We start from the raw sequence: 19,898 nt of genomic DNA, 5'->3' as shown, positions 1-19,898 counted from the left end.
GGAGTCATTATCTAAAGCGATTGACAAACTATTCACAGAGCTGGCCTCGAGGGGTTACTTTTAGCTGTCAGTAGGATAATTTTTAAGCAATTTAAGGAATTATTTACTTAGAGAAAAGTTGGACATATGCTAACAAATGGGGAGATGCTGGGAATGAGATGTATTTTATGTTTTGATAGAGCTTCATTAATAGAAAATAATACTCACTTTCAGCCTTGACTTGTTACAGCCTGTCATCTGGTGTAGTCGTTGATGGTGTTTGAAGTTCGCTCACTTTCTTTTGCAGCACTTCAATTTAAATTTTACAAATTCTGCGCATCGGCCACAAAAGCCACTGTGGCAAGCCGACTGCATGTGGCAGCGCGGTTGCAATGCCCCCGAGGCAGGCCCTTTGCCTTGACTCAGCTCCCGGGTACCTTTTTTCACGCGATCCGCTCTTTGTTTGCGCTTTGTTTGTGTGGCCCCGCTACCCGCCCCAACGGACGCAATGTTCGCTGCCGGCGTGTGAATTCGCGCGGCTGCTGACACTTTGTAATAATACCCTGGGCGCACGGCGTTACGAAAGGGCATAATTGTTTTGAAGAAACTGGCAGGAATAATAGATGAAGGCCATTGTCGCGTGTTGTATATATTTTTCTTATAATTAAAGTTGTATTTGACTCTACCTTGCATTAAAAAATAAACCTAACAGTTATAGGCGTATTTTGATCTCTTCTCTCAGACATTATAATTTTGAAACATACAGATATTATATCCATAGGAGAGACTATTTTAGTCGCATAAACTTACCCGCTTGCAATGTTACAGAGTACAGGGTATCATTTGGATGAACTACGCTCAGTACTTCAACTTTTTTCAGTTGCTTTTTGACGCTTCGCTGCTTGCCAAACGTCGCATGCATAATTTAATGCAAATAATGCACTTGTTTCGTTTCGTCTCGTTTCATTTCACTTCACGTGTTGCCTTAAACACACGCGTTGTGTGCCCCCAGAAAGGGGGGCGTGGCCGTGGAGCATAAAGTGCACAACTCCATTTAGCATTAACTTGGCCGCCTTGGCAGCAACTTCAACTTCAGCTGCTGCTGCTGCTGCCGCATTTATTTAGCATATTTCTTGCTTGTATTGCATTTCCGCCCATGGCCGCAAGGAGGCGAGGCGAGGCCGCGCGACGCGTTGGCATAAACTTAATTTCCTGTTTGTTGCCGCTCGGCTGCTCCATTTTTAATTCCTGTGCTTGGCTTTGGCGACGGCTCTTACAACTTGTAGCGCGTTTTGTCTTCGCTTTCTATTTAATTTCCCAGCCGAAAGCGCTCACGTAGTTTGCCGGCTGGCATTTGCGGTTGCGCTCTTACATAACACTACAATTTCCATCAACAGTTGAGTTCCTTTTTCTGTTTTCGCGTCTTCTTTAATGCTTAAAATTACGCCGTCATTTGGCCGTCGCCCGATGCACTCCTCCCGTAGCCGACACTTTCCTTAGTTTTGTCGTTGGCTCGTGAAAATTGTGTTGCAAATTTCCTAAGTGCCATCATCATCATCATTCAGCGGGCACTTTTCCTCTTTTTGGCGCCTGATGAGTGTTTTGTTGTTGTTTACCTCAGTGCAGTGAGTGTTTTATTTGTAAATAATTTATTGTCTTTATTTGTGACTGGGCGCCAAACTCGGCGTATACGCAATGTTAAGGAGGCTTAATCGACGGCATCGCTCATACGCCATGTGTGCGCGGCAAGCAATTAAACGCGAGTCAAACGATTACTTTGCACTCGCAGTCAAGTTAATTAAACCGCAATATTTGCATATTTCACATATGTCGGCACTCACACAGAAGAACCCCTTCTTCCTTTCTGCCCTGTGCCGCTATGTGTGCGTGTGCTGTGCGCAAATGTGTTGTAAGGTTTATTGCTCAATTTTCCCAAAAGTTTGCCAACCTGCCGACTCTCAGAAGGAGGGCAGCCGGAGCTTTGGGCAACCAACGCACCACGAGTTACCATGCAACTTTAAGTTGCGTACGCAAACTTGATCCGAGACGAAAACAGAAGACACTGATAGCCCGCGGCGTGCTGTAATCCCAGATAAACTGAGACAATGTTCAAACATAATCCTGGAGGGGATTTCTTGCGATTTTTATTAACGCACTTTGCTTTCCAGATTTTCGGCTAATAATAAAGTTATTTGTTTTTGGCCCACGAGGCGGCGCCTGGGCTGCGTGTTTCTGTACGGCGATAATAATTTATAAATTTAATATTGCAGCTAGGGCCACTTGCCTGCCCACCTTTTCAGATGTTGTTGTTGCTGCTGCTGCTGCTGCAATGTCCACTGTGATTTACAGCTATGCCTGCAATGGATTCCATGCCAGGAAGTGGGCGCCCCGAACGTGCGCCAAAACTTGCCGTTGTCGACCGCTAGCCGCAGCAAGGACATTTATATTTGCCCGCACACACATATACCTCTTTGACCTTATTGGGACAGGGTGTTTTATATTATTTTTGCCATTTGCGAGTGTTAAAATAAGATGCTTCCGCTGATAGCTGAGGCGTCAGAGTGTCGAGTTTGTCAAACTTGGTAGCTGGCAGAAAACTTAAAAACTTAAACTCAGCGACGCATCGAGCAAAAGTTTTCTTTCTTCTTCTCTTAATTATAATTTTAAAGGTTATTTATATTTGTAAACGAAGTAGTTGCATTAATTTCCTAAAAATATATAATTTATCATAACTTTTCTGATTACTCAGACAGACAAAGTTTATCCTGTTTTGGCAGTTTATTCTGTCTATTTGATACGTCTTTTTCTTAGGCTTCTTAAAAAGGGCACGCCTCTTTTCTCATTTATCATAAGCTATAAGGATATCTCAAGGTCGAGCATTTTCAAATTTGTTTCCAGCGTGTCTTGCGGAGCTGAAGCTTGAGTTGTTGTTGCTTGTACATTGAAGGCCACAATTACAAGGGTGTATAATGCGCTTTTATGTTTTAAGGATTGTGGTTTGTCGGGATGCCTGGTCCAGGAGCCTGGCCGTATCGCTAAATAGGGACAATAAATGTTCGCTCTGTTTGTAAAAATTATTTCGTTATTTATAGTGTACCCTGTTTGGTTTTTATGTAAGGCTTTGCCCGCTGCTGAGCCCAGTTCTTGCCCATATATGTATTTATTGGCAACTTATTTATGAGACACGGGGCCACTAGCAGTGACCCGACGGCTTTGCGCTTTCGGTTTCCTGGCATGCGGTGCGTGCTGTAGCTACTAATGAGAAAATTATTGAGCACCGGCACAGTCGATAGTCCTGAACTAATCGGCATTGGCCGCATTGAAATGCACCCCCAAATGTCCAGTGGCCTTAAATTGATTTTGAGCCCTGCTATAACCAATTTCAATAGCCAATCTCGCACCCAAACATATAATCCCAGCCAATTTGCAGAACGGAAGAGGGGACGCGAGTCAACAGAGCCACTCGGCAAACCGCAAATGCTTTGATAGTTGTTCATTTCTGCACTCTACAATTCCCGCCCTGAAATCCCTTTATTTGTTTTTGGCTAGCAACAGAAATTTATAGTAGAAAATTAAATACCACACGAACTGGTGTCTCGCCCCCACTCAGAGCCCTCTGTCTTTGTGCCCTTTGCTCCGCATCCTGCATGTTACAGTTTTAACACAATTTTTATTTCAGTTTATTTTCTGTGCTCTGCTGGCACTCAGCATCCTGGAGCTGCAGTTGCCATTACTTTGCTGTTCCACTTGCAGTTTAATTTGTGCTTCGATATATTTTCTGAGTTGTCAGGATACGCAGCACATACATATGTGCCTGTGTGTGTGTACCCGACAGAATGTTGTAATTGCTGGGGATGTAATAAATTCTATTTCTTGCCCTGCGATTGTCAGCCTGATATATACTTAAACTTTGTTTCTGGCATGCTTAAACTGACTAGGCCTTGTTCTGGCCCTCATGGCGTATACATAATGTAGTGTTTTATGATAATGCGGTTTGACACGACCAGCTAAATGAGCTGCCATTTCCGTAATTAACATTTGAAAGGCACATGCACTTCATCATTCACAATTTGTAACATCAATCAAGTGGCCAATCAAGCAGAGAATACTCTATTGCTTTTGCCAATGGCACAAATCCCAGCCCCAGTTTGCTCCATCCTGGCATGCTTTGTGCCAACAATGAAACTTTTGAATCAATTCAAGTTGTCCAAAGTTAAATCCGCGCGCTGCAGCGCCAGCTTTGCACTCAATTAAGTGTGTTGCGGGTGAAGGAAGCGGGGGACGGTGTTGGCGGGGGTTGTGCGTGTTGCAAGCAGCAGCAGCAGCTAGTAAAAACAATTTTGTTTCTGCTTGGAGTAAAAAGTGAAGCAAGCAAATCCACTTCAACGGCAAGTTAGTGCCAACAATTGCAACAGCAGCTGCCACATCAGAAGTTGCCACTTTCTTGGCACTGGCCCCCAAATCGACGCCCGTCCTCCTAATACTACCTTCTCCTGCTACCCCACGCCGGTACGTGAGCTGGCAAAGTTTTTGGACTCTTGTTGCCGACACTCGTTTCTTGTTGCTCTTCGACTTCCGGCTGATTGACTTGCATCGAGTTGACTTAGCACAGCTTCTCCTTGGCTCGCTTGAAGGATGCATCCTGACTGGCAACGACGACACTTGGCACTGGTTGCGTAAACTAATTTTCCATGTCGTCACTCGATTGTTTTAAAAGCCAAGTTTGCTTTTATTGACACACCGCACACACACCACACAATCGAAGAGCTCAGTTTGATCATAAAATATTTAAGCTTTTCTATTGGAGAGCCCATGCGATGCCACTCAACCGACTCTTTCCGCTCCATTGTTGCCGTTTAATGCAATTTTTGTGTTAAGCCTCCTACTATTGGACAGAACTTTTCTGAATACAAGCAAACAATTTGCTACTCCCATTAGTATAAGCCACTAGCACAGTGGGCGAGCTGAGTAACTGTTTATCAATAGCTTTTAATACTTATATTGAATAATAATATTTATTTTATATATTATCAAAAAGTAAGCAAGGGCGGAGGACAAAACAGATGCTTAAAGTAAATTCAACAGACATTTTTTTCTGAACGAATTTATGGCCAAATTCCGCCTGGAAATCAATTTTGAATTGACAGAATTGTGTCAGTTTCTAGGGAAAAGACTAACTAAAAACTTAAAAACTTTGCAAATCACGAAGTCAAGAAATAAATTTTCATAAAATTCCGTTTAGATTGAAAGTTAATTCCGTATGGGAATCGAATCAAATTATGCAAGCGACAAATCAATGTACGAAATGCATGTGCTTCCGATTTGGCAACTTAATAAAATTCAATAAATTTCAAATATTTAATTTTTATCCAAGACCAGTTGTGTGCTTGTCCGCAAAGACTTTAATACATGTTAAGTTTAACAACAAGCTTGGATCGAAATGTTTTATGAATGGAATAGATTATCGAGTTTACACACAAATAGATATAAAACTGGCACAATATGACTTGTCTGCCTGAGCACACGCACATTGCACATTGTGTCTACGAGTATTTGCTTATCTGTGTGTATGCGTTTGTGTGTGTGTGTATCATTGTGTTGTAGTATTTCCGATTGTGTATGCTTGTTTGTGTCAGCCGCAGGCATTTCCGCAATGTATTTCGACTTGGAGACTTGTGTAAAATGATGGATAATGGCATTTAATGGGAGACGAATTGAACTCGAATTGAATTCCCACTGCACGCTACGACTTCGCCCGCATCCGACCCCAACCACCCCACGTCTTGGTCGTGAGCTGTGCCTCGGGCGTGTCTCTCAAATTGTTACATCAATTAATTCACAAGTCATTGTCAGTTGTCGTGTGCATTATAAATGATTTGTGTGCGTGAGTGGTGGCTCTTCATTAGCTGTCGCAAAGACGGGCCCTGGAGGCGTGTGTTTATGGGTCAAATGGTGCGACCTCGTTGGCGGCTGTCCTCCCCCACCCCCTCAAAAGCGTTCTACTGCATATTGAATTCTTGTGTAGAGCGGCAGCTCGCACACACTTCAGACTATTTGCAGTGGTTTGATTTCATTGCATTAGACGAGTGACTGCCACGCCCGCACAGCTGTGGTGCACGCTTAAATATTCATGGGGCAAAGTTAAAGTGAGCCACACATTTACAACTGTAAGAGAGCGAGAGAGCGGCAGTAAGAGGCAGAGCAGTCACTTGCAACGCTTTTATCAATTATCAATTAACCTAAATTTTAGCATCTACGTTTTTGGCACTGGCAGCAACAGCGACAGCGACGGCGACGGCGACGGAGGCAGCCACGTTGTCAGCGCCGTGTGCCAGTTGAAGCAGAAATGTCGCAAGACAAAGTATCGTTCAAATGAGAGCTGACAGCTTTGCCGGCTGCCGGTTGCTATGAGGATTGCCATGGCAGCTGTCCCGGCTGCTGGCAGCTGCTGCTCGTAGTGTGTGCGTCATTAGTGTAAAAGGATTCTTAATTTTTAATCGTGGTTAAATCGTATACCTTGATTTTAGCTGCACTCTACTGCAAACTTGGTACGTTTGTAGTCCCAAAATCGTTGCTGTTGTTATTGCCGACCCTTGACAATAATCATTTTCATTACTGCAAAATGCCAGTTGCAACAGAAAGCTGCAAAATTGCTACTGTTGTCCCGCTGCAGGCTGTGTAGTTTCAATTTGATGTTGCTGCCCACCCACTTGGCTGCCAAATTCTAAAACAAACAACTGCAGCGAGTGTTTTCAAGGCGACACATCATCGCCTGCAACACCCACTGTGACTGCCCCGGGACGCCAGATTGTAGCTACTTTTATGCTTTGCGCGGCGGGTGTGTGTGTGTGTGTGGGGGAGCAGCGAGCGTCTTTAAGGCATGTACTTGCTCAAGTGGAAATGAATTGAACTCAGCCAGAATCCAATCTTATTCTCTTGTCAACTTAACCCCGGCTGAGACGTCAACGACGTTGCGCCAATTGTTGTCTGTATTTGTGCATTTTAGCTGCTTCTCATAGTTGATGCCATTGCCTGGCTGCTGGCTGCTGGCTTCGCTTTGTCATCAGCAGAGCATCAGCAGCAGCCATTTGACGACTAGGTCGCACAGTGGGGCCAGAGTGGTTGTAAGATAATCAACATACAAAGAACATTTCGAATGATTACTTTTTCCTCGCACGTATGCGATTTAATTTGGATGTTGACTCAACTCCATGGACATGAATTTTCCTCACTTTCCGCGGAGCTAAAATATTCAACGCGCAAGAGTTGAATGCCTACGCAATACAACAGATTTTAATGTAGGGAAATTCACAATAATGTTCAACAGAAAGTCGATCAGAGCTTTTGTGAAAAGGGAAATTCACAATGAATTTAAGGGAAAATCGGGTTAATGCATGCTAAACTTGAAAAACAGGCTACTATGGAACTAAGTTTCTTAAATAAAATATTTGATATGTCGGTTGCGCTGAATTTTTATAGCCGAATTTCGGCCAAATTTCCACTGTGGTCGGTTCGTTGTTTGTGCATAGGTCCGTTTGGCTGCTGATGCTGCTGCTGCTGCTCGATTTTTACTTTAAACAATGGCTTGAGCATTTCTGATTGTCAAATGTTTGCAGAGATAACATTTACTATTGTGGATTTGCACTGAAGCGTAGGAGATGGTATTCTAACGATGGCGACGAAGTCGTAAGTGCCGTAAGCGCTGCTTAGCCCCGACTGCTTGCCGCCACGTCTGCTGCTTCAGATGCAGCACACAATTGCTATCAGCTGTCGCCTTCAGGCGTCTGGCTCTGCCCGACAGGAAGCATCAATTTGTAATGATCCTATAAGTGCTTGTATTGTCCTTTTGTGTGGCTTCTCTGTGCAGCTCTATAACCAAATGTTTTTTTAATTGTTTCGAACAGTTCATAAAACGGCAATTAGTTGGAATAATGCTGCATACTTTTCGGCTTATAGCAATTATGGACACATAAACGAAGCCAATAAAAGCGTGTATTATAAAAAATATTGACGATACCAAAGCAATTTCATGACGTTAGGAAAAAATTTTTGAAAGTTCTTTTTTACGGTTTATTTTGTTTCCTCACAAGTCTTTTCTAGTCTTCATTACAGGTAATTCCCACTAACCACACTGTAGTCCAATCGAATTAGTCAATGCATTGTGCCTGACTCGTTGTCGTTGTCGTTGAATTTTCAGTGCATATTACGCTAATTGAAATCGCAATCGAATTGCATGACGGGGCCGGGGATACCGCTAACTCCCCTGTGGCCTTCTGGCCAACATAAAAGCCAATGAAAATATAATCACATTTATGCAGTTTTTATGCCTGCAGTGTAAATATTTTCGCTGTAAACACCCTGGCTGGTGGCGGGGCACATGTCCTGTTGACGCCAGCCAAGTCGGCCAGCAGTTGAGCTCTCATAACGCGGCCGCACACACACAACACACACAGACACACAAAAGGAAGCAAGGACATGAAACATGTGCGCTGATGCGGCGACCATTCTGCGCATTCGGTGTATTGCAGTCAGTTAGTCAAATAGTCAGTCCGTCATTCAGCGAGTCGCCCGTTTCTATGGTCGAGTTTTCGATTCCATTTCGAGTTCATTGAATTTGCGCTGATTTCTTTGCGTTTTGGTTGCTTTCATGCATATGAAAATTGAATTAAAAAAATTGTGGCATACAATTTATGTTGCTATGCCAGCAGCCAAAAGGATGCGCATAAATGCATGAGCTTATTTTTGATTTAATTGTATTTTCTGTACGAGCTGGCCCACGCGACGTATACGCAATTTAATAGTTTGTCAATTGCTGCATAATTGGTTTTAGTTAATATTGACAAGCGCCATGGGCACAGCTGTTGCATTATTAATGGCCACGAAATGTGGCGTTTCCGGTTATGGCCAGTGAATTAATAGCCAACAATTCAACGGAAATACGCGCAAAGTTCTGCTGACAATTTTTGCACATTGATAAACGATGGCGCCATGTGCGTGTGCGTGTGTGCGCGTAAATGTCACGTTCGGACGATTAATAATGTGATTTTTTCTTGTCTCTATTTGCAGTTCAACGAGCAAGCGGCCAAACTACAAAAGGTAAATAAAACGCATATCCCCAAACCCACAACACGCTCATTTATTGCCAGAGCGTGTTTAATTTGACAAGCTCAATATATTTGAGCAGCAAAATCTATGCCCTCGCATGGCTGATTAGCCAAGCCGTAAAGTTGCCCTAGACTAGAGCCGACCATAAGTCAGCGTCGAATAGGAACTTTTAACAAAAACTGACAACCGCAATGACCAGAGTGTCATAAATCCATAACCGAGCGTCAACAACATCAACAAACATTTTGTTTGACCTACGACATATTTGTGTGGAACGATGCCACGCTTGCCGGCCAATAACCCCCAATAACCGCCGACCCGTTGGGATAAACAGACGCTAGACGACAGCTCTCATGTCAACCGCAGGCGGCCGACGTTTCCGACAGAATGGGACAGCATGCATACGAGAGGGGGTATGAATGGGTGGGCGAGGGCGAGTATAAAAGATTGACTGTCCCCCTGTACACTGACAACCACTCAACTCAGCTCAGCTCAGCTCCACTCAACTCGTAACCCACCCACCAACTCGCTCGGTTTGGCGCGTCTATCAGATAAAATGAAGTATTTGGCGAGCGTGTGTGCGAGACATGCGGAAAAACAAAGTTCTTTTCAAACAGCAGTTGCTGCTGCTGCAGCGGCAGCTGTAATAACAAAAACAACAACAAAAAATCCAACAAAACAACAACAACAATATTGTTGTTGTCTGTGTTCGAAATTTATCGATAATTCGTCGCGGTTGACGCGACTGCAAAAAACAATGGCGCATAAATTCATGAGCTCCCAAACCGCCCGCAGTGCCAGCCATCAGTAATAATCATATATTAAATGTATGAATATATATATAGTAGAAGATCGCTATGAATTTTTGCCATTCGTTTTTACGTAGCCGCAGCATTGACAGTAAAATGAATGAATGGTGGGCGGGGCGGGGCACAAGTGAGTGTGGTGTGTGGTAGTCATGGTCTTTGACTTGTTCTCAACATATTTTGTTTGTTTTTTATTACTATTTTTTCTTTTTTGGCAAATTTATGCAAATCTGTTAAAGTAGTGCCGTCATCGGAAAAGTTGTTGCCGCAGTCTTTTGACTACTCTTGTTTGCGTTGTTGTTTTTAATATAATAAATATAATAAGATGCCAGAATCTCTGCCTCCCTCACAAGAGGGACGGACAGACAATAGTTTCGTTATTGTTGTTGTTGTTGTTGCTGGAGCTGTTGCCACTGATGCTGTTGACATGAAAACCGTTGGCGGTGGTCTAAGGGCAGTTTTGTTATGTTTTTATGCTGCTGTCAGGATCTGACTGCAAAGCTTTGTGGTAGTTTTGTTGAATAGCTTCATATTTATGCAAAGTTATGCGGCTTAACAGATAAGTCGAAAGTTTTGCTCTGACAACGGTGCGACAGGCAAGCCCCCAGATACTAAAAAAGAACTGAGAGCAAGAACTAAAGCAAAAGCAGCAGCAAACAGACGTTGCCGTAGATATCCGAGCATAATAAAATGCCATCGATACACATGTACGAAAGTCTGTTGGATTTGAGCTAAAGTCGGATTTGCATTGCAGTTCAAATTGTTTTAGGAAATTCCATTTTGAAGCCTTTTAAAGTGCGACACACTGCTGCGTAAATTGCTTGGTGTGTATGTCTTTCATTCAGCACTTTTAATTCCATATAACTACTGTGCTACGCACGCAGTATGTAGGCCAAACTTTTAACTAGCTCCACACTGCGTATACGTAATATGAGCCGCAAGGGGGGGATAGCAAGAGCGTGCAACAAAGAGAACGCCAGCTAACATCTCTGGCTTGTGCTGCCACTTTAGTTAATTCCAAATTATATTAAAAACTTTCGACTTTTAACTCGCATTTTCATTATCTGGCCAACAAAGCGAAATATGAAAAATAGCTGCGTGCGAGAGCTTGTTAAATGTAGTTACTGCAACGGCAACTGCAACAACAACCTGCCGCTTGTTGCTGCAAAGTGGCTGCACTTTGTGCAACGCCTGGTTGCCTTGATTCTGCTGTCTTGTAGCTTAGTTTACTATTAGGCTGCCTCTGAACTTCATTTGCCATGGCGCGCAACTTAACTTGGCTAAGGCTCAATGCCTGCTTTGGTCCTGTTGCGGCACGCTTTAAGCAAAAAATAAACTGCAACGTGACACTTGGGCGTTCATTTAATGTGACCAAACAGCAGCAGCAGCTGCCTTGGGTAAATAAACAAAGGGAGTGACAACAGCAGAGGACTTGACTGCTTGCTACAGGCTGTGGCAGCAGGTGGCGACGCCCAACATTGATTTGCCCCATACCTTATCTGCCCGCTGAGACACTTGAGCATCGTCGCCCTCCCTCTCTCTCGCTCTCTTTCTCTATTGCTCCCCGCACTGGACTGACCTCCTAAATTCGTTTAATGTTTAGTTAGGTTGGGTTTGGGCCCTGCAGCGGTTGACAGGTTGCCCGCAGCTGCCCCGTTCTGCTACCTTATTAATGGGCAAACTGAAGTGTACTAAATTATAATTTTTTTTTCGCTGTCTACGCGGAACGGCGCACATTTCTTTTAATGAGTTTCGGTTCTGCCATTCAGCTTGAAGTGTGCTCGAAAAATAATTATGAGACTTTAGGCGAACTTTAAAGTTAACATCAATTTGATTATGGACATTTATTTAATAAACTCAAATGCCGTTAACTTTTACCTCTTCAGCAAGTCAAACAAAAGCGTGCTAAAATAAATTAATTAATTTAGTTGTTGGGTTTAAATGTCTAATTAAAAGGATTAACTTCATAAGTTCAAATGCCAATTTAATTAAGAGCGCAAACAATGGCCAAAAATAGCTTTTGCCTTTGAACTTATCTTCGTCTATTAAGATGATTTACAGACTTGCGCACTTTCTGTTTTTATAGGTTTTTAGATTTAAATACCTATTGCAATTCATTCAATATAAATTGATAAAGTTATGGTACACCAAAAACATTAGGAAAACCAATTACTGTAAGCTGGTTTATTTATGCCCATAGATAAGCCTGCACAATTGTAATATACTAATTAATCCGTAGATTTATTTAACATTTGGTAAATTACATTGGAAAAAAACAGAATTTAATTGGATTTTCATGCAATTAAATAATTTGGCTATAAAAATTACAGATGAAAAATGTTTTTCTATTTGTTTTTTTGTTTTGGGTGGAATGCATGCAAATTTTAACTGACAGCCCGAAAGTATGCAGCACATAAGAGTAAGAGTGCATGCAGCTGACGTCTCTGCCACTGCAATGGCCGCCATGGCGTGACCTAATAAAAAAATTATGCCAAACGAAAGCGAAAAACTGAATGGTAAAACGGTAAATGGTGGTAACGGACATGCAGTGGGAGAGGGCAGAGGACACTGTTAATTTTACAACCGGCAGCGTTTAGCGGAAACGTGAACGGGTTGCGGGTAAGAGCAGAGGTAAGGGGAAAGCGGTTCAATATGCACGCGCAGCACTTATGAGATATTAAGTTGAAAACTTTGCCACAAACTCGAGTTAAATTGAGCAAAATAATGCGGTCAATTTATAAAGAACATGAAACGGGGGCGGGCGGGGTTCAAATTGGTTATGGGGTCTCGGCCGGTGCATATTCAATATGGCCACGATGACCGAACCGCTTGCATGTATCTGAGTGCACAAGTATGTGTTGTAGGATGTGGCAGCCACATTTTACCAGCACTTACCCCGCCGATGGCCAGTGTCAGGCAAGCTTAAACAAAAGGAAGTGGCCTGGCTGCTACTTTGTCAGTTTTCCTACTTGTTGGCCAACGCTCGGCGAAGGGGTATAACTATCCGGCCGGCTGACTGCGGATGTGCGGGCGTCCGTTGCCGCCTGCCTCTTTGACTCTGCTCGTTTCTCTGCTGGTGTCATTTTGCTGTCTCTCTGGTCGCACACGCAAGTTTGCCAAAGTATGGAAACGAGCGCTCGCCCCCCGCCTGCACTGCCCGCCCAATTTATAAGGTTAATATTGTAATGGAGACCCCTAAACGGGCATTCGGCTTTACTACGTGCTTCGGCCGGACGAGCAGCTACTGAAAGTGCAAGTGGCATTCTTGCTATTGGCAAATGACCCAATTTATGAGCCGCATTCCGGTCAGCAGAGGACGACGTGAACATGACTTAATTCTTTTCTTTACTTTTTAATGACCTCTGATAGGGGAAATCGATATCCGTCTTATTAATCACAAGTCGAACTTTGCTTATTAAATTTTGAATTCAATTCATAGAGTAGGCATGGACAAGCGGACCTGCATTTCCCTTAGCTTTAACGTTATGCACAATAGGACGCTGCGCTCTTTCTGTCAAACTTATGCATTTGCATTTGAAAACTAAAAGTTGCCAACACGTTATGCAACTCAAATTAATTACGCATGAAATTGCAATTAATTGGTTTAAGAAGTTGGCCAAGTTTATTTTAAAGTTTCTGTTGCCCCCCACAAAGTACGCAAAGAGCTTAAGCACTTGGTTAAACAAAAACTCGCATCCTCGTAGAGTGTTAGAACGAGGAGGGGGGGAGGGGGGCGGTGAGATGGGTTGCGGCAGCTGCAGCAACCGACGGCAAGTAAACAGATAAAACGGCAACGAAATCTTGCGCAAGCAAAAACATCAACAACCAGCAGGAACAAAGTGTAAAGAACAAGCGAGAGACAGGGCCAGCTTGAGGGGAAGGGAGATAGGGAAAGGGACAGAGACAGAGACGGAGAACAGACGGGTTAAAAACAATGGCGCAGGCAACGGCAATAAAAATGGCGCACAAGTTCAACCACGTGGCACGTGGCACGTGAGTCCGAGGGCCAGAAAATGTTTATTTGGGTCTTGCGTATGTGTGTGTGTGTGTTGGTATTGGTGTGTGTTGTAGGCCATGCTGCACAGTCAAAGCAAAAACAACAATAGTTACACACACACACACACACGCCGAACTCGAGGGAGGACTGTCACAGTAACCTAGATAGATGCACAAATTTTCACCCAAAATGTGCCACTTTCGCTTTGACCCAGAGCCGCCGCAACGAAGGGCGGCCAACCGGCTGTGCAGCGCTGCGTTTGAGGGTCAATGTGTCGGTCGGCGGAGCAGCAGCAGCAAAGGCAGCAGCAGCAGCTGAAAGCCATATAAGAAATCATGCTTGAAATATTATACTCGTACATTGCGGTTAAAGTGCGCAGCCCAAGGAGCTGAGCCAGCAGCTAAATTGCAACCATGCGTCACACACACACACACACACACACGCAGTGACTATTATCCTGTCTATATATAAAGTATGCATGTGTGTGTGTGTGTTTGTGTAATACATGCAGCGTTGTCATGTCTGCTGCCTGCCTTTAACAAATGGTTTGATTTTCAGCTTAAGCCAACAGTGGATAGTGCTCTGCGCCGAACCCAATGCCCAGTTTGAGTCCCTGTCGTTGTCCAATGCCAAGTTAAACATGCCACCTTTGGGAAATTTTTTAAATGATACCAATTTATTTAGACGTTGTCCCCACGTGTCTATGTGTGAGTGTGTGCCTGTGGCTAGCAAGGATTGCAGCCAAGGCCTCAAAGCCAAATATTTAATTTCGGTCGCAGTCGCGTTTGTTGACATTCGACTCGGCTACCAAAAATGCCATGTCGTCAAAGGCACATGTTTACGCATAAATAACTTTCGCTTTTGCCTTTGAACTCCATTTCGGTAACTAAACTGTGAGCAAAAACGATTTTGGCAAGACCCTTAAATATTTAACTGCCAACTTGATGTTTGCTTTAATTTATAGATTCCTTACGTTCACCAATCTAAAATGTTTGATACATTATAATTAATCTTTACCCTTAGTATATTTTATTATATGATCTTTATGGCAGTTGCTGCCTAGCTTTAGGCGCAGCTTTTCCGTTTAATATCAGGATGCCATCTAAAGGAATCTTCAATTAATTATGCAAAGTGTGACCTAATCCAACAACAAGAACGACCTGTCATATTAAAGGGTTTTTGGGTTGGGTCCGCGCTGACTTAACCTTTTTTGATGGCCTTATAAACGTGCTAAAAATAAACAATTTGCGTCGCTTTTTTTGGGACCCATTGTTGTTGCTTTTTTGTATTGTTTTGTGGCATTCGCGTGTATTTTGTATATTTTGCTAGAGCCTTGTGACACTTGACGTGTAAATATTTTATGTAATTTATTCCTAAGGGAAGGACCCTCTGATTTGGGTTGGCAATTAGCAAGGCTTCGACTTATTGTGCTATTTTTTTTTGTTTTTTTTTGTTTGTGGGCGTGCGCTTTCACTGATTAAGCAGAACGAGCAAGTCAAAGTGGAGAGCTTAATAATATGCCTAGGCAAAAACAGGCCGCACATCCTGTTGATTTAAGGCTTTGGCTGACTTTCAACTAAGCCGTTGGATTAACCGAATCACCACGAATGCGAATGTTTTCTTTCTATAACTTTTGCCTTGGCTATGACTTAAAAAGCACTAAACTTTAATATTTGAAAAGATTTTACAGAATCATTAGACATGAACATGGTCGCCCTTTGCCTAACCCGCTTAAGGTCAATCCAATTATCTCACCTTCATTTCTGGTCAGGCACTGCAACTGACAGCACTTACGCCGTAACCTTTAACCAACTTTGCCCTGAGCCCGAGTCAAAATGTCACGTGTAACTCTATAAAAGTGGCTCAAACACTACTGACCTGTCCATCTGTTCCACATCACACAGGGTGCAACTAAAGAGCTTTGCGCCCGCATCACTTTTTTGGCCCGTTCCCGTTTTGGCCGCGCCAGCACTCAAATGAGTCAACAGTTTGTGGCCAACGACGTTTGCCCAGGCCCTGGCTTGAGTTTGGGTTGGTTTTTTGTCTTCATGAAATCTCTTTGGGTCGGTGTGGCTTGGTGGCAGGTCGCCTGCCCGATTGGCTTCCAGTGCGACGCGTTGCAGACGCGACTTGACGCTTGGCTAAACTCCAATGCGTCCGTCTGGACGTACGGATGCACCAGCCATCCAGCATGCAGCAAGTCGGGCTGAATTTATTGTTTTTGTTTTACGGAATTAAATAAAAATTGAATTATGTTTATATCCGTCGGTTTATGTTATTGTTGGCTCCATAATAACGCGCATTGTGTGCGGTCTTTGTTTTGTCTGTCCAGATGACTCCCTGTCGCTGTAGATCTGTCTGTGGCTGCCATTGCTTGTGGCCGCACTTCGAGAGTGTTTTTCATTTTGCATAATAAATTGCATTTTCCATGCCAGTGAGTCTCGACCCCATCTTCCACTCTCTTTAGGTTTGCTTGGCTAGGGAAATGCGATTCCCAGTTTGCATTTGCCACGTGCTTTGTGCTTTGCTCTTTTTACGACATCTGTGCGCGCTGTTTTGCATTAATCTCATTTCATTGCCTGTGCTCTCAGTCAACTTTTGGCTTCCGGGCTAACCCTTCAAGAAGCTTCAGCTTGAAGCTGTAAATCTGGGCACTACCCACTCAGGCGCCCTTCCCTCTTATGCTTTCGCTAGCACGCGCTAAATCAATTTGGTTTTAAAGCTCAACCTGCTGCCACTGAAGGTGGCAGCAACGACTCAAGCCGCTTACCTTTTTGCTGCGCACCTTTATGCTTTCGCGTCAACGTCGCTAGCAGGCAGCCTTCCACCTGTCCCGCACGTCCCGCTCGTCACTCGCTTTTCACGTACATGATGCTCAGTTAAATGATTTTCATGAGCTTAACGAAGTGGTTGTTCCAGACCAGTTTCCACCTATCGAGTCCTTGACAGCAACTGCAGCCATCGCGAAACAGTCTAGAAACAGAGTAAACCAAGAGGAGACGCGACTATTGCATACCCTCTAATGTTTTGGTAATATTGTAAAGCTTTTTGAACAGGAAGTTTGAAAGGAAATGCGCCAGAAATAACTGGGAAATTAAATATTTTCTTATCAAATCCGTAAATTGAATGAGCAAACAATTACCAAATAATTTAATTAAAATGACAGAAATGTTAATAGAATTGGTAATTCAAATTAAGAGCTCAAAATATATACATTTATATAATTTAACTGATGTGAAGTACCTCAAGGAAGCAGTTTGATGTCATTTCGTCAATTATTATCTTGATTAAGTCGCCTTCTCACATTTAGCTCACTCCAAAGCACACTTGTGCTGGAGCTACCCAGAGGATACTTGGTCATTTTTAAGTGACCGGAAGTATGTGAGCTGCTTGAACTGCTCGAAATTGAAAATAATGTTTGTTCAATACTCGAGACAGTTCCATCCTCCAACCCCCCACACACATTTATAAAACTAAAATAAACCTGCTGAAAATATTTAAACAGTCTTTCACAATAATGCATATTCTTTTATACTACACCTAGTCCAGCTATTTTAAGAGTCTATCCCAGACTTTAAAACTTTTTACACACAGGATAGTTATCATTTCCGAAAAGATCTTAAAAATGAATTAGAACCCGCTTGGGCGGTAAACAGCAATATTACACATGACCATTTTTCACCAATATTATTCAAAAACCCGTCACATAAAAAAACAGCAGTGCAAATTTTTGTCTCTTACGATTGTGGCTGTTTGATGAACATCAATCACTCAGTTCTGTTTGCTGCTTAAACCCATGAAATGCTCCGCCTAATATGCCCATTTACGCTTTTTAGGCGCTGAGCTTTAAGGTAGGGCGATATTTCTCATTCATGACGCTGATTTTGATGTGCGTTGAGGCGGGTCACACATCAAAAGATGTGTGCGTCCTTTCGGCTTCCTCTTGTCCTTCCTGGTCCTATCCCTGGCGGAAACAATAGATTTTTGAGTGTTGCCACTTTGTTTTACAATTTTATTGCGCGAAATTTTGAGCAACAGCGTCGACAAAAAGTGGTCCCAACAACAACAACAGAGGCGCCATAAAAAGCGAGTAGCACAAAGGGTTGCCCTTTTAGAACTGTGTGTGTGTGGGTTGAAGCTCACATTTGAGCAATTTTTGCTATGTGCTGTTATTGTTTGTGGCGCGTGGCGCGTGCCAAAATTGGCTAAACGTGAGTGGCTTTCAATTCCAGCTCGCTGAGTGCGACGCGTTTAGGCCAAAATCAAAATTCGTGAAGCATGTGTCATCAATCAACGTGGCGAACGTTTGCCACTTCGGCTTTGAAGTTTTGTTAAATCAGGCGAATTATGCGGCACTAACGAGCCAATTTTTGGGGCTGCTGATTAACTTGGCCCGTTTGTTGTCTTCCTCTTGTTAGCAACTCAAATTGCTGGCCCATGCAGTTGCACAAAACTCAAACAAAGCCTGTCAACAACATGTTGCCTGAACAAAAGACATCTCGGATCCATTGTGCTGCAGCTGCTGACTGGCTGGCTGGATGGTTGGATGGTTGGCTGGAACACGAGTACACCATGGGCCAACACTAGCAACCAGGAGCGAACGACCAGCAACTAGCTAGCTGGCAAGCAAACAAGCTAACAGACAAACAAGCGCATAAAATCTGTATGAAAGCAGTTGACAAATGGCGTTTTGGTCATAATGCCGTCGCAGCTGGTGGCCCATAGTCAGGCCCAGATGTGCCCCCGCCCCGACACCGACAGTGTGCCTAACACATGTTTGTGTCAGTCTCTGTGCATCAGAGGCAGACGCGCTGCTCGCTTATAGAACTAAATTTCTAAACAATCTGCGTTTGGCAATCTTAGGGCGCTGCCGCTGCCGCAGTCGCAGCAGGCGTCGCTGCTGCGCAACTTTATTGAAATGTTTGGCAGTTTTTCGTGCCGTGCTCAATTTGTGTCACACTCTCATACACATACACACACACACACACACAGACAAACATACTCCGACACACACACATACTGATTTGCTATAACATAGCTTTGCAATTTTGATTTTTGCAATTTTGCCATTGCATACTTTTTGGGGCCGCTGCAGCATGTAAAACAAAGTTTTTGATTACGGCACAAACTGTGCCACATGCGGCAAACACACACAACTACACATTTGCATAGGTATATGTGTGTGTGTCATATTGGCAATTCATTGATTTTTGATTGAAATTTAATTGAATCATAATTCAAAATTGCAAATGCGACTAAGAGTAAAAGCTCTGCCAGTGTGAAATTGCAAGTGCGGCATTCAAGCGTAAATAGAATACCCAATGGTCGTCTATTCGGGCCATACGATTCGCATCATAACGATGCCAAATCGATGATAAATAAAAGCTTGTTATAAGCAATAATCCAAAGCATAGCAGCAGCCAAATAAGTCGTTTGTAAAAATCTCTCCAGAACGCCTCAACGCCGTCGAATCGTCGAAGGATGTGGGGGCCTGAGCGTGTGGGCGTGGCTGTGGAAGCAATAAGCGCGTGCGAGATAAGCAAACAGCCAGCAGCTGAATACACATTTGCACATTATAGATATTGAGCTATAGCAATAAACGTATATACATATAAATATATATATATATATATATGTATATATATTTTTGTGTGCGGGCCTCTGCTTTATTGTATTACAAGCAAATCGAAAGTATTTTTAAGGGCGTTAACAGCAGATTAAAGTAAATGTGGCCTAACACGCAGCGCAATAAAAACACTTTGGAATTTGATGGCATCTAATGCACAGCTCAAATAACACTTAAGGTCTGTGGGGCTGACTTTCTCTTATCTATCTACACTTTGCCGGCGCAGGTTAATAGTCTTTTGTGTATCTTATCTTTCTTATCTTATGATATATTTCCTTATTTTGCAGTCACATTTTGCGTTGAATTTGTGCTTTGTTCAAGAATATTCTGTGTTTTAATTAAAACCATTGCGAACCGGCTATAAAGAAGCTTCTTTTAACCACAA

General features: G+C 43.2%; 1 protein-coding gene across 7 annotated transcripts in view; it reads left to right on the top strand.

Moving 5' to 3' along the window:
* Nucleotides 1-19,898, top strand: part of app (Palmitoyltransferase app) — a 54,034-nt gene that overhangs the window by 14,530 nt on the left and 19,606 nt on the right. For 6 of the 7 annotated variants that reach the window (XM_032434512.2, XM_070208184.1, XM_070208182.1 and 3 more), the window contains one exon: nucleotides 9,046-9,075. The exons of the other annotated variant lie outside the window; for it this stretch is intronic. The gene's annotated coding sequence lies outside the window, so the exon portion shown is untranslated. The remainder of the gene's footprint in view (nucleotides 1-9,045; nucleotides 9,076-19,898) is intronic. 7 annotated transcript variants of the gene reach the window in all.

This window comes from Drosophila virilis, chromosome 3 (genome assembly GCF_030788295.1).
Source record: "Drosophila virilis strain 15010-1051.87 chromosome 3, Dvir_AGI_RSII-ME, whole genome shotgun sequence".
Lineage (NCBI taxonomy): Eukaryota > Metazoa > Arthropoda > Insecta > Diptera > Drosophilidae > Drosophila > Drosophila virilis.
The sequence above is the reverse complement of the archived record's forward strand: the minus strand, read 5'-3'. Positions and strand labels throughout refer to the sequence as shown.